Source organism: Pongo abelii, chromosome 3 (genome assembly GCF_028885655.2).
Source record: "Pongo abelii isolate AG06213 chromosome 3, NHGRI_mPonAbe1-v2.0_pri, whole genome shotgun sequence".
NCBI lineage: Eukaryota > Metazoa > Chordata > Mammalia > Primates > Hominidae > Pongo > Pongo abelii.
In genome coordinates this window covers 187,282,283-187,297,989 of record NC_071988.2, presented here as the reverse complement: position 1 = coordinate 187,297,989, position 15,707 = coordinate 187,282,283, and the positions used below count along the sequence as shown (strand labels likewise).

Here is a 15,707-nt window from a genome sequence, read left to right as displayed (position 1 = left end):
TTGGGTACATCTGCCTCTAGGAAAAATGTAAAGCAGACAGTGAATGTAAAGAGGCCCTCGCCCCTCCTTCCTACATCCTTCTCCTTTAGTTCTATTCCATCAACTCCAACCCAAGTCTCTTCACTCTCAGTTCATCTGTGTGCCATCTAAAATCATGAGAACCCTGGTGTTCTCACCATGGGCTCAGTCCCTTTCAAGTCACTACTAACAGCACTGCTTCATTTCATTTGCTTCACAGCACCTACTGCTGTCAGCACTGATGTTATGTATTTGTTCCCATGTTTACTGTCTTCCTGCAAAGGAATGTAAGCTCTGTGGTAGTAGGATCACGTCTGTTACCCCTGCCACATCCTCAGGTCTCAGAATGTGTACGTCATAAATGAATCAACCTGAACATAACTTTATGACTCCCATGTGTATTTGTATTTTGAGATACAATTGTGCATGTCCTTTGAGACAAAATTACAAACTCTGTTTCTAGGAATGTATATGTAGCAGACACTTCTTGTATCCTACTACAAATCCTCTCAGCCTTACTTCTTGCCCAAGCCACCACTGCAGCAACCAGGCCCAAGCAGGCTTGGACCATCTTTCTGAAGATGTAACGTAACAGGGCCTCACCCCAGCCCCCGGCCATACCTCTCTCTGGCTTCCTATCTAGGCCCTCAGTGATGCACTGGGCTCATACCCACACAGTCTGGAAGCATGCAGGAAATAATGCTGTGGGACCACCCTTGACTAGTGGAGAATGGATCAAAGGAAGAGAAATATTTCCCCCTGGTATTCTCCTAGAAGACAGTTCTGAGACATATTTTATAAGGCTTTCAAAGGTCCTGTCACATGTAGCTATGGCCAGATCTGTACTGCACCTATGAACCGGTTTTCCCTCCTTTCCAGCTCAAGTCCTCCATTCACTCACTGTGGCTCCTTGGGATCACTTCTCAAATAAATGAACTGCACATAAGCCTTGCTTGCAGAAGGACCCCAAGCTGTTATATTACACAATGGAACAAACTGTGAATGTGAATATACTTAGCTATAGAACTATTAATTATAGTGCTGTTTAAATTATAAAAAATTGAGAAGAACTTAAATGTCCAATAACAAGAGAAAAATGAAGTCAATTCTATAATATCAATGAAACTGAATATTTTGCAGCTCTTAAAAGAGATATAGTAGACAAATATTTAATGACTTGGAAAAATGTTTCTAATACATTTAGTATAAAAAGCTAGTTTCTAAAAGAATCTACAGTATGACCCCTTTTTTGGGTAAACACATGTGTACATAACAACAAACAGTACTAGAGGGCTATACCACAATTGTTAATACAGTTTACTCTGGTTAGGTGTGATATGAACATTTCCTGTTTATTTTTACGTATTTGTTAAATTTTATGTATTTGTTAAATGGTGCATTTTCTATGTACCATTTAAATGGTCAAATATTATTTAAAAGAAAGTCAGGGAGAAGCAAGTAAAGGAATGTCTTTCTGAATCTCTACAATGCTAGCAACTATAACAAGGGTTAAGGGGAGCTATAGATGGACTGTGGCTTCTCCAGGAAATATTACCCACCACTCACTAGAGATTGCCTCACTTTGGCGTGTTGACAGGCCTTTGGAGTCTGAAAGGCCTTTGATCATCAAGCCAGTGTTTTGTAGAACAGTAACCAGGCTCTACACGTTACTCTTCCTGTTCGGTGAACAGCAACAGTTTTAAGTGTTTGGAGAAACATGAAGTAGAAGGACATAGCCCCTGATTAAATAAATCTAACTTAAAATGTCATTTTGAAAAATAGGGGAAAAACAAGCTTTTTTATTTGTATATGTTGATTTCCAACCAATGGAGAAAAATAAAAGGCTGCACATTTTTTACTGTGGAGATGCTTTCTGCAATGAACAAAGAAACAGAAGGGAGAAGCCACCATTGATCAGTGAAGACACTGTAGAGCATGAGAAATGGAAGACACCCGAGCCAAACAATTAGCATCCGTGTGACACTCTCACACCAGCTGCACATTTTAAAGTAAGATGCTTTCATCCTACTTCACATTGTTTGACAAGCCAAATTACATAGAAGATGTTTCGCTTAGACAAGTATACTCCTTCTGCTTGGCTATTAGGATCTGTAGTTTATTTTCAGCTTGGGCATTTATTCCATAGGGGGAAATAATTTATGTAGTATGTCTTTTAAATCCTGAGCCATTAGCAGTTTGTTTATTAGGAAAAGACTACCAAAGGGTCTGATTGCTCCATATATATATAACTTCTAAATATCTAAGAAAACATGCAAGCATGAAAAGACAGCTTTTGTTGTTGCTGTTGTTTTTGACTCGGCTAGCCATAGCTATCCTGCAAGGTGGAGCTTGGGGAGGAGTGTGGGGAGAAGGCAGGCAAGGGTGATGTGTTTAGAAGATGAAACGCTTAGTGACAAGAAAGGCAGATCTGGGTGGAGAGTCATGGTTGGATGCACATAGCAGAGGGCTGGGTTTTGCGGCCAAGGCGTAGGGTTTTGAGATGTAGAAGTATGAATAAGGAGATGGCAGGATGCCAAGGACAAACATTTCCTATGTCAAAACTCTGCACCGGGCCAGCCCCCTACATCCCAGAAAGAGGAAGGAAACTTTCTTCCGCCTTCTTTCCTGTACCCCACATGCAACCTCGCCTGCCTCCTCCCAACACTCCACCCCTAGGAATAGGTATGTCCCACAGAGTTTAAAAAAACAAAAACAACAACCTCCCCCCACAAAAAAACTGTCTGATTCGCTTATATTAATGGCTAATAACACAAGATCTTCCAGAATAAATCCCTTCTAGGGGTTTTTAACATTTTAAGAGAGGTTGACTCTTAAGCAGAATACAACTGCAATTGGTGGAATTTCCAATGTTATAATTAATGAAGTAGAAAAGCAAAGGTAGTATAGAGAGAAGAAATTTGGGGGCAAAGGAGCCTCAGGCAGACTGAAAGCCATCTCTCCTACACTATCCTTTTTCCAGTTGCTACTTCTACTACTTTTAACCCAAGGTTTCTCTTAGAAGTCCAACTTATTTGTGAGTGGCTCAAATGGATAATGAAGACATCACCTACCTTTCAGGGTTATTGAAAAATTAAATGTCAGTCAACGATTTAACACAATGCATGGCAATGACCATGTAGCACTACAGCTCTGACTCAGGGCTTTTTTTCTTGGATTGAACATTCTACCTCATGAGAAATGAACAGCAAGATTTACTCTCTCCCGCATAAGATGATGTTTTATCCCAGATCATTCACAATATAGGTGGCTTCCTTTTTTGATCAAATATTCTCAACATAAAAGATGTAATTAGGGAAAATTTGCAAAAGAAACATAGCATACAAAAATGAGAAATGTATTTGATGCCTCATTAGTTATCAAACAAATATAGAACCATGAGAGTGCATTTTATAACTACAATACAAAATGTTTTTACTTTTCTTTCTAGCACCTCCCAATTCAAACAACAAAATGTTTCCAGACAATATATATTCAAACTAAAGTACAGTAAGCCTTGGCCCTTAGCATATTTTTGCTGTCACTGTAAACTAATCAACTCTCTTAGAAAACAAATAAGGAACATTGATCAATAGATATCAAAAAATATAAACGTTTAAAACATTTGACCCTAAAATTATGTTTCTGAAAATCTACCTCGAGAAAAAAGTCCAAAAAATGGAATAAGATACGTAAATGACTTTTACTTTAGCATTACTTAGCAGAAAAAAACCAGAACCAACTAAAGATCTAACAATATGGCAACAATTAAGTAAAATATGATAAATCCACATGATGAAATGTTATAATCAATAATAGTAAAGATTAATAATGGCTTTAAAAATAACTAACATTTCTAAAGTATTTGCTATAACAAACAATCCTATTATAAAATTAAATGGACTTGGCACACAGCTTTAACCCATCATCATATTAGAACAACTCAATGGACAACAAGCTCCTCTGATCTCAGGAAACTTAAAAAATAAAACAATGTTGACACAAACAGAATGAACTACTGAACACTTCCACACCAAGTATTTTTAACACATAGTGGACAGAGTAAAGAAAGTGTTCTACTGGTTTTTTTAATGACAGCTTGGCTCCTGCCCTTGCATCCTTCACTCCTACAGCTGGCAGCACTGGATCTGGATCCCATCCTGTCTCTAGTCAGAGGAGACACATATCCATTAACATGCTAAACTGTAATAAACCCTTACAATGCAATACTCATCAATAAACAGGGACGACTACTGAAATACACAACAGCATAGATGACTCTCACAAATATGTTATGAGGAAGAAGTCAGCCTTATAAGAAATACATTCTGTATGATTCTATTTATATGAAGTTCAAGAACAAGGAAAACTAACCTATTATAATAGAAATCCCATCAGTGGTTGCCTGGAAAGGGAGTGGGAGATTTATTGGGAAGAGACCTGAGGTTATAAATGCTCAATACCTTGATTTGGGTGTGGACTAATAGATGTGTACATTTGTTATAACTTAGCAAACTGTACAGTTAAGATCTATGGTATGTAAATTATATCCCACTAGGAGAAAAACAATTAAGTACAGTCAACCCTCCATGGGATTCAACCAACCTCAGATCAAAAATATTCAGGAAAAATAGTGCATCTGTACTGATTATGTACAAACTTTTTTTCCTGTCATTATGCCCTGAACCATACCATATTAATGATGATTTACACAGCATTTACATTGTATTAGGTATTGTACACAAACTAGAGATGATTTAAAGTATACAGGAGGGGCCAAGCATAGTGCCTCACGTCTGTAATCCCAGCACTTTGGGAGGCCGAGGCGGGTGGATCACCTGAGGTCAGGAGTTCAAGACCAGCCTGGCCAACATGGTGAAACCTGTCTCTACAAAAAATACAAAAAGTAGTCAGGCATGGTGGTGGGTGCCTGTAATCCCAACAACTCAGGAGGCTGGGGCAAGAGAATCGCCTGAACCCAGGAGGAGGGAGAGGTTGCAGTGAGCCGAGATTGCACCACTGCATTCCAGCCTGGGCAACAGAGTGAGACTCCGTCTCAAAAAAATAAAAAATAAAAAAGTATACAGGAGGATGTGCATGCGTTATATGCAAATATTAATACTATGCCACTTTAAGTCAGGGACTAGAGCATGCTTAGATTTTGGTACCCAAGGGAAGTCATGGAACCAACCTCCCACGGATACTGAGGGACAACTGTATTTTAAATCCATACTAATAGATTAACCAGAGGTCAACAGACAGCATTTATAAGCCATGAAATAAATTTTCAAATAAAAAATAATAATCCTACCTGATAGAATCCAAAATAAGAGGAAACCCCACAAAAATGCATTTACGTGACCAAATTGCTACACTAGCATTTGATAAACTTATTTTGAAACAGTAGCTTGGGCATCCGTGTCAGTGATATAGCTATATTCTATTTTCGCAAGAAATAAAGTTTTCAATTAGCAATAATCATGCCTCATTGGCTATGATACTGCCACTGTACAAAGCTAGAAATAAAGTTTTCATAAATTATATAGCCTAAGAAAAGGCATAATACACTTAAACCAGATTATCAGAAGCACATTAATTTTACTAACCTAACGAAATTAAGACATTAAGGTCCAAGAGGTAATAATATTTTTAAGACTATGTATCAATAATGCTAGGGTTTATAAAACCTTTGGCTGGTGTCAAACCAAATATGCCAGAACCATATATAATTTAACAACTCTAGACTGTGACCACCTGGACTGGATTGGAGAGGCGTATCCTGAACGCTGGCAACTAGCCTGATAAAAATGTGGTATCCCACACACAGGCTCCATACCTAAACAACATCACAAACAAGAAAAAAAATCCACTTTGAACTGGATTTATTTCTAATAAGGACTTTGATTTGTTTCTATTTGTCTTGTTCGAGTTCAAATTACAAAGACGCTGTTATAAGATGCTAAATCATAATCAGGATGGAGTCATTTTTTTGTTCATCAAGATAAATGCCTTTTATGTACCACATGAAACTACTTAAAACGTGAATCTCAAAATGATTCAGCCATGGAGACATCTTCAAGAAGCATATATTTTAATAATACAAGGCCACAAGTAACTCAATTACTAACGCATCTAGAGTACCTAGCCTTGTTCTGAACAATAAATTTTTTAAAAACCACTTTGGGTTTCGTATCCATCTAGTTTTATAAGATGCTCTTATACTAAGGTTTCTAGGTTTTCTCAAACTAGTTGACCTCAATGGCCATTCCATATTAAATTTTAAATAAGACTTTTTTTATTCTATATTCTTATATTGAATAAAAATAATTTAACTAGAATGGAGAATGGATGTTCTAGTTGGTCTAATATTTTGATTAAAACTATGAGGATTACCAAATTCAGACTTAAAATATAATAAAATACAATTAACATCAAAACTCAAATGGTAAATAATTTAAATTTTTATGCCTCTGGATAATAATAAATTAGTACTAACCAGGTAAAGTGATAAAATATCAAGGTAACTGATTTCTGGGTGCTAGAATGTCAGATAAATTCATTACAATGATATAAGTACCCATGGTTATATCATAAACAACCACTAATCCTGAAGGTTTGATTCAGGAATTTATGTATTTTTTTTTTTTTTAAGTTTTAACCTGTGTTTTCCAAGCACATCATCTGCCAAACCCTTTTACTCACAAAGGACTTCTATCTCATAAGAGAAAGAAAACAGAAATGGAAAAGCAATAAGCCTTCCACAGACACTGCTGGGAGATACATAACTTTTTCTCTAACCACTACATGTCAAACCAATGGAACAGGTGATTCTAAATCGAAGATTTAGCATGGTACTACAATCCCCCGAGTGTGGTCTCCATGCCAACTCAAATGCACAAGAGGGAGAGAACTCTATAGCAAATTAGGGACATTTTTTATATGACCTGATTCAGAATATAAAGAGGGAAGGAAAAGTCATATGAGCTATTTTCTACCCAGTGATCCCAAATAATTTTAATGAGTTATTCTTTTTCTTGGTCTTAAGTCTTTTTATTCCTGCCCATCTCTTATTTCTGCTCAACATTTATAGAGCATTTAGATATTTTTGCAAGCTTTAACTGGTATATTTTTACACCATTTCAATGCAGTGGCAAAGCACTGTTGGCCTCATTTAATAGCTGAGAAACAGAAAGGTTAATATCTTACTCAAGGCCCTTCTTGAAGTCAGTAATAAATTCAAGATTTGAGCTCTGAATTTTAATACTATAATTAGCCAAAATCCACTGGGCCATAAAGTTTACTAGCAGAAAGCCAACCTAAGGGCTCCTTATTATTTTCTGAGTTGTTCCACATTAATGTAAATATGCAGTATTATACGTGTAATTCAAATGATTTTTACCTTGAGGAGTTATTAACAACATTTTAAAAAACTGCTCAGTAGATGTGTCTGTTCACCTTGAAGATGAACTTTCTACAGAATTCCTTGCTACTTGGCAAATTCTAGATGTGTGGCTACAAATGAAGCATGGTCATCCACTCAAAATGGGTGGAGGGCAGTGTTGGAGGAGCAGATCTGGAATATGACTGTAACAAAGCTCAAAACATAATCAAATATATAGTGATAGTCTCTGTCAGAACAAACTTTTTTTTTTTTTTTGAGATGGAGTCTCGCTCTGTTGCCCAGGCTGGAGTGCAGTAGAGTGATCTCGGCTTACTGCAAGCTCCGCCTCCGGAGTTCACGCTGTTCTCCTGCCTCAGCCTCCCTAGTAGCTGGGACTACAGGCGCCCGCCACCACGCCCAGCTAATTTTTTGTATTTTTAGTAGAGACGGGGTTTCACCGTGTTAGCCAGGATGGTCTCGATCTCCTGACCTCGTGATCCACCTGCCTCGGCCTCCCAAAGTGCTGGGATTACAGGCGTGAGCCACCGTACTCGGCCAGAAGAAACTATTTTTAACATGAGGTTTAAAATGGTCCACATTATTAAATCTCCACAAGAAGATAAATAAGAATTAAAAATACCACGGCACCCTGCCCTCTAGTTGAGAATCTCTGTGTCAATGAACCACTGTGTCTGGTGGAGTTTGGCACATCCTCAAGTGCTTGGGGACAGAAAAAGATAACTACGAGATTACAAAAAAATTCAGAAATGGGTTATCCAAAGAGCAATTATTTGTCAGAGTTTTCCCAGTACCATGAAAGGTAAGGAGATATTGGATTTCACAGTATGTAATCAATACTCAAATCACTAGAAAGGTATATTTTGCAGTGGGATACCAGTTTGGTAGGACTTTCCATTATCCCCTTGAAGTAAATTTCCTTTCCTTGTGATTCCCTGCTCACCAAATGAGGTTCTGATTACTAATTCTATCACTTAGGTATCTAGATCCTGAGAATGATGCACACCAGATAATGTAAACACAGTCCCTAGAAACACCTGTTACCCACTGAAAATTAGTTTAAGATCATTTTGGTTCATGTATTAGTGTTCTGATTTTGGCTACTCTGAGCTATTTCCCAAAAGTCTGATCAACTCTGAAGGAGCTAACAAAATAGTTTCTAGACCTGCAAAGCCAAGAAATAGACTGGGCAAGTGATGTCTAACCCCCACTGTGACATCACCTTCACTGCTCACCATCTCAAGCAGGTCCATCTGAATCTCTGTGCCCTGTTCCAGGAATTGCACCATGAGCCAGCACAAAAAACAAAGTATACTTTCTGGATTACCACTGAGTACCTATGTCTTCCTGATATCTAAGCAGTCAACATCTATTAGTCATCTATTGGGTATTTCCATGCTAGAAATGCATGCTAAAGAATACAGTCTAGAAAAATAAAATATATACACAAATAACATAAAAATCACTGTATTTATGCATAATCAATAACATATATTCAGTCACATCTCTACTATTTATGAAACTTTTCTCTCTCACACTCCAAGTAACTTATAGCTGAATTTTCCAATTCTTTTGACCAGACTACATAGTAAGACTTTTTACCTCACAACCTAGAACCCAAATTTCACAAAACATGCAGACTTGCTAGGATCTGCTATTTTCTTCTGAAATAGACTTTAAGCTTGAATAGCATTTCCTACTCTTGTCTCTAATTTTTCTCTTAAATGCTAATAATGGCCTACTAAGTTTATTTCTTGACCCACTAGTTGATCACCATCTACATCTGAAAAACAAAAATGCTGCTTTAAGGCCTGGAGATGCAGCTCCCCATTGCTACTTCCTTTCTCCTTTCTCCAAAAACCCCCGCTCCTTGGAAACACATGTCTGCTCACCTTCCTCACTGGGACTATCTAACGACAACTCAGTCACTCCTACTCATTTACAGATGACTTTTTTTACTTGGCCAACTTCGTCTAATATACTAAGATGGAACAGGTGGTTCTAAATCAAAGATTTAGTATGGTACTACAATCACCCCAGAGTGTTGTCATCATGCTAACTCAAACACACAAGAGAGAAAGAACTTTTTAAAACCTAAATCACCATTCTCTCCACCACAACTTCTGACAATTTTTGATGACATAAACATCCAAATAGAACATCTCGGTTTCCTGAGTTTCAACTACCACTTCCTCCTCCACTCTTTCTCAACTACCCACTCATGTAGTCTTGCTCTAGACTTTCTTCTTCCAGAATAATTTTTAAACATGGTGTAGAGCCAATCACCTAGCCAACCTCAGCCTAGATTAGTTGATCCTCAGCCAATCTGCAAATCCATAAGAATAAATGATTTTTTTATTAAGCCACTGAGCTTTGGCATAGTTTGTTCTGTGGCATTTTTGTGGCAATAGCTAACTAACACATTCATCATCTCTATACTAAGTATAAGTGGTTTAACATGGCTGAAGAAAATCACACAACCATTCTACCTGATATTTATGACTGCAAATCTCAAATGAGCTCCCAATATGGCCTGACAATTCGACTACACTTCACTAGTAAATTCATCTTCATCCTTTGCAAGACAATGATTTATCATCTTTAGTTCAAATCTCCAGCGTCCCTCTTCCTCATCTTCTTTTTGGCTGATTACTTGCCACAGCCTTTATAATTATATGCAAGCTGATAAAATACCTACCTTTCCACCATCGAAGCCACTAACTTGTATCTGACAACACAGTCTGCCTTCTCTCTGGTTAACAGAGGAGTTTTCCTGCTCGCATCTAAGGTAAACCCCTTCTTTTTGTTTTAGATGCCAACCTCTCTCACTTTTGCAATTATACCCTTTGTTTCTTTCTCCCCTTTATCACATCAACTTTCGCTTTTCTACTAGGTTATTCTAATTAACATAAAAAATGCTTTAAAATATTACCCATCAAAAAAAAAAAAAAACACCCTTAAACTCATCATCCCCTTCAGCCGGCACATTCTCTCCCCCTTCATAGCAAAAGGCACTGAAAGAACTTTTGGTACTCTCTGAGTCCACTTATTCTTAGTCCACTCCAAACCAGTTTTCATTCTCACCATCACCTCTAAATAGCTTTTCCCAAGGTCACTAATGACCAGTGTGACCATATAATTTATCATCCACACTGGAACATTTCTGAGTAAAATAAACACTAATCAGACAAGACACCAGATTAACAGGCATAAAATAGGACTGTCTCAGGCAAACGAACATAACGACACCTAACTGATATGGCTCAATTCACTTTCTTGACCTATCAAGAACATCTGACACAGCCAAACACTATTTCCTTGAAGCACTTTCTTCTCTAGAACTAGCATTCTGTGACACCACATACACCTGCTTTTCCTCCTACATCACCAGTACTCCATCTCCCTCATTTGCTCATCTAAAATCTGGAATGCCCCAGATTATGTCTTAGGCTTGCTTGCTTTCTCTGTCTACACTACCTCTTAAAGTGACCTCATCCACTTCAATATGCCACCAATACACCAAATCTACCTCCCTAACTTGACCCCTTCCCATCACAGAACCAACCTATTCAGCATCTCCACTTGTAAGTCCAACTGGTAAAAGTTAACATAACCAAATAGAACCATTAATTCCCACCACCCTGAAAATATGTCCCCATCCCATGTCTTCACCATCTCAGACAACAGCACTATAATCCACCCAGTTGCTCAGACCAAAAACGCAGGAGCCATTCTTGATCATTCTCCTTCCTCCATCCCATCATGCAAATCCATTAGTAAATTCCATTGGCCCTACCTCCAAATATCTCCCAAATCTATTGTTCACCATCTCACGCCAACAACCCAGGCCCAAGCCACTAGTCTCTCACTTAGCCTACCCCAACAGGTATCTAAAGGGCCTCCAACTTCTTCTACTGCCCCCACAGTCCATCCTCCACCTGGCAGATGGGAAAGGGGAACCAACTGTCTAAAGCATGAATTCCCTGCCCAAACTACAACTGGAACAAAATCAAACCTCCTTATCATAGTCTACAAACCCACTTTGTCTGGCCCTATTTACCTTTCTAATCTAATCTCATTTTTCTCCACTCTCTCATCATTTACTCTGCTCAAATAATAATCATCCTTTTCTTTCTGGCCCATAAAACATGCCAAACTTATTCACATCTCAGGTCTTTTGCTCTTTCTGCTTGGAATGTTCTCTGCCTTTACTTTTACATCACTCCCTTCTCTTCATTCAAGTCTCTGTTCAAATGACTCCTCCCCAGAGAATAATGTAAAATTCACCTGTTTCTCTATCTACGAGTATATTATTTGTTTCGTCCCTACCCCTCCTCTACAATGTAAAGCCTTTCAAGACAGGGACGTTATCTATCCTGCTTGACATTGTAACACCAATGGTTGGAACAGTGTCTGGCATAGAATAGATACCCCATAAATATTTAGTAAACTATTGATTGGAAGATGGAATTCATCAGGATCAATACTGGCAGTGAAAAAAAGAGGTAAGCTCAACAGCTTAGATATAGGGAAGGGAAAGGGCAAGCCATGTATAAAAAGCAGTAAAGTGGTTCTTCATCCATACCTGATCTGGCCTGATCCAGCTACAGGTCTTAAAAATCTTAGATCTTCAAGTGCAGTTCAATTTGGTCCTAAACTAATCCTGACCAACACCACAAAGCTTATTGGGCACCATATCAGTGTTTACAGTCTGGCGTTAATCTTGCTGCCCTAAATGTGATGTGCTCCCCCAAGTACCCTCATGCTTGCCAAGCCACAGCGTGACTCCTAATGCCCCACATAACAAGCCCCAGATCCTGGGTTTGCTGCCCAGTTTCCTACGGGAATGCAGACCCTCCACAATCTCAAACTTACTTGGTTGTGGTCATTACAATTGCCCAGCCCTTACCAAATCTCTTTCCAGACAAGCCAGAAACATAAGAGCTATAGGCTTGAGTGTTCACCCAGGGCAGCTCTTCCTGGATAAAGGCACTGCCATCAGCCCAAGAGTATATGCTACCACCACTACCAACACCATGAAAGTCCTGCTGCCAGGCTCTCTGCAGCATCTCATTCAGACCTGAATCTGTAACTTACCTCTAAACATTTCAGTTTGGACTGCATGCTACCCTCAGTTTTTTTTGTTGTTGTTATTTTGAGATGGAATCTCACTCTGCTGCCCAGGCTGGAGTGCAGTGGTGCGATCTTGGTTTACCGCAACCTCCACCTCCCGGGTTCAAGCGATTCTCCTGCCTCAGCCTCACGAGTAGCTGGGACCACAAGTGTGCACCACCACGCCTGGCTAACTTTTGTAATTTTAGTAGAGATGAGGTTTCACCATGTTGGGCAGGCTGGCCTTGAACTCCTGAGCTCAGGTGATCCGCCTCCCTTGGCATCCCTTACAGGCGTGAGCCACTGTGCCCAGCCTACCCTCAGTTTTAAAATTATTTTTTGAAAATGTCAAAAAAAAATACACACACAAACACAAACAGAAAAAAAATGCTTGTTGAGTGCTTGCTCCATCAGGTCAGTGCTCCTACACCTGGCCCTATTCATCTCTGGCTCAAGCTCCAATGCCAATCAGAGGTTAAGCAATTTAGGCAAGGTCACATGGCATTTAAACAGCAAAGCCAAGATCCAAACCCAGTCTAAGTATATACTCTATTCATTACGCTTTGTTCCCTGTTTTTTTTTGTTTGTTTGTTTTTTTGTTTTGTAGCACCAGGACCGAGTACTTATCAGATATTCCATCAATGACTGTTTAACTGATAGGGTGTCTTAAATATTTTTAAGACAGATTTTTAAAACAAATCTCCACCTAATGGGAATTTCATTTCAATGTTTACCCACACAATATAGAAATACACAAAGCAAAAGCACTCTTCACCAAAATCCACTTTACCTACTCACCTGATGAACCAACTCTCTCCATGCCCTCAGTAACTACACTCTACTGTGCTTGCACACGTCTGCTCCTACAGCTGGGATGCATTTTACCAACTCATACATGTTGGATTTGCTCCCACATCTGTTTATGACACTTGCACTTATTGAAATTACACAAATTAAGTAAATGAATTCAATGAAATGTGAATGTAAAAAGAGCTCTTTCTATGAAAACTAAGTTGGCTGCTTTGGAGTGGCTTGATCAACGTGTTACTGGAAAAAAAATAAATGTTTTCAATCCAATTAGACATGGGAGGAATGAAAGAGAAACTGTATAATTCAAAGAAGATTTTGCATTGAGATTTCAAGTGTCTCGGTTCTTGCTGCACTTAAAAAAAAAAAAGGCTGGAAATTATAGTTGGTGCATGATTATGGTGTGGTTTGTGCAAAAAAGGACATGTGGCTCTTGAAACAGCTTACCATACTCAGTTTTACAAACAAAGATTGGAATACAATTGTAAACCTACATGTTTGAGGTTAAAATATTTAGGGTACACATGTATTCTGTTTGGTGATTTCCCCACTTTGGCTGGCTTTTTATTGATTAAGCCAACTTAAAGCTTTTTCAACTATGTCAACAGGCCTGGTACCATGTAAGCCCCTCCATGTGATGTCCTCCTTTTGGGAACATGCAGAGTAAAACACTATCTATACAGCATACTCCTAGCAGTTCTGGTTTGAAGCAAAACAACAACAACCTGCCCTATACCACCAATAAAATGGACAAACTATATTGAATTTTTTACTATACTGAGACTGTGTTAAATATTTAGTCTATTACCGATAATTGATTTTAGATGTCCCTTGAAAAACTCTCATTTAAATTTTGTTTCATTTCTAAAGAGATAGAAAGTGTCTGTCTCACATAATTCCAATTCATCCAACATATATTTCATGAACTTTTTAAAACCCATCCATTCAAAACTGTCAGATGTTTCTCAAATTCTTCTAGATGATAACAGTTCTAATACAGAAAGAATCTGTAGATGAGTACTCATAATATTAATTTAGGAATGAGAACATTTACTTTCATGGGCACTGTTTATTAACAGCATTACCTTTGTTTTTAACACTTACATCAAGTGAAAAACTCTTACCTACTTTTAGGAAGCCAAAACAAATACCCAAAGGCGGAGAAGTCAAACTCATGTAACAAAACTACAAATTTAGCAATGAAGTAAATGCTTTAAGAAGTTCAAGATCCTTTAGGATTTTCCAAAAGTGTTAATTAACACATCTAATGACATAGCATATATCTTGAATAATTTTTGGATCGTGAAAAAAAATTTTCAGTTATAAAGACATTTACATTTTTGAATTTATAAACTCTCTTTGTAAGCAATACTAGTTAATGATGATTTAATAGTTGCTGTGTGATGTTGAGCAAATTATTTAACCTTCTTAAGCCTATTTCTTCAATCACATTGGGGTAACACCTATCTTATATGGAGGCAAAAACATCAAATGAGCTACATATAAAATGCTTAGCATATAACTAGAGATATACCCATGTGAAAATCCTTCATACACGCACATACACACACAGACTCACACACACTTACATATTTATATTTTTTATATCTAAAGCCAAGTATTCTCGGCCGGGAGTGGTAGCTCATGCCTATAATCCCAGCATTTGAGGAGGCCAAGGTTGGCCAACTGCTTGAGGTCAGGAGTTCAAGACCATCCTGGCCAACATGGTGAAACCCCATCTCTACTAAAAATACAAAAATTAGCCAGGCGTGATGGTGCATGTCTGTAGTCCCAGCTACTTGGAAGGCTGAGGTGGGAGAATTGCTTGAACCTGGGAAGCAGAGGTTGCAACGAGCCAAGATCACACCACTGACCACAGCCTGGGCAACAGAGCAAGACTCTGTCTCAATGAAATAAAAAAATTTAAAAATTCAAAAATAAAGCCAAGTATTCTTAACAGTGGAAGGTGGGGCAAGCAGCAAGGTACACGTATTCTCTGAAAGTGTATTGAAAATGTATGCAAAACTTTGTGTAGATAAGCTAATGTGCCCTTTCCTTAGAAAAGGGTTGACAGTTTTTCATCATATTCTCAAAGGTGTCCATAACCACCAAATGTCAAAGAGCATACTTTTCAATAGCCTTTGGCTGTATTTTCTCTATTTTCCAGATTTATGCAGTTCATAAAGTTTGCTTTGAAACTCTAGACACAAGTTAAATTTTAATTCACTCAACAGCACCAACAACAAAAAAGTTGAATTGCAAATGTAGTCATAGGTAAAATATTGGTTCTCCTTTTATCTCCCTTTAAAAAAAAAACTGTGAATTCATTTAGCTCAAATTATCCTCCAATTTTGCCATAAATAAAACCAAATAT

General features: G+C 38.1%; 1 protein-coding gene and 1 pseudogene across 4 annotated transcripts in view; both read right to left on the bottom strand.

Annotated features, from left to right (window-relative positions):
- Positions 1–15,707, bottom strand: part of KLHL2 (kelch like family member 2) — a 114,923-nt gene that overhangs the window by 64,824 nt on the left and 34,392 nt on the right. The window lies entirely within an intron of this gene.
- LOC112133338 (U4 spliceosomal RNA) lies at positions 5,466–5,533 on the bottom strand (annotated as a pseudogene).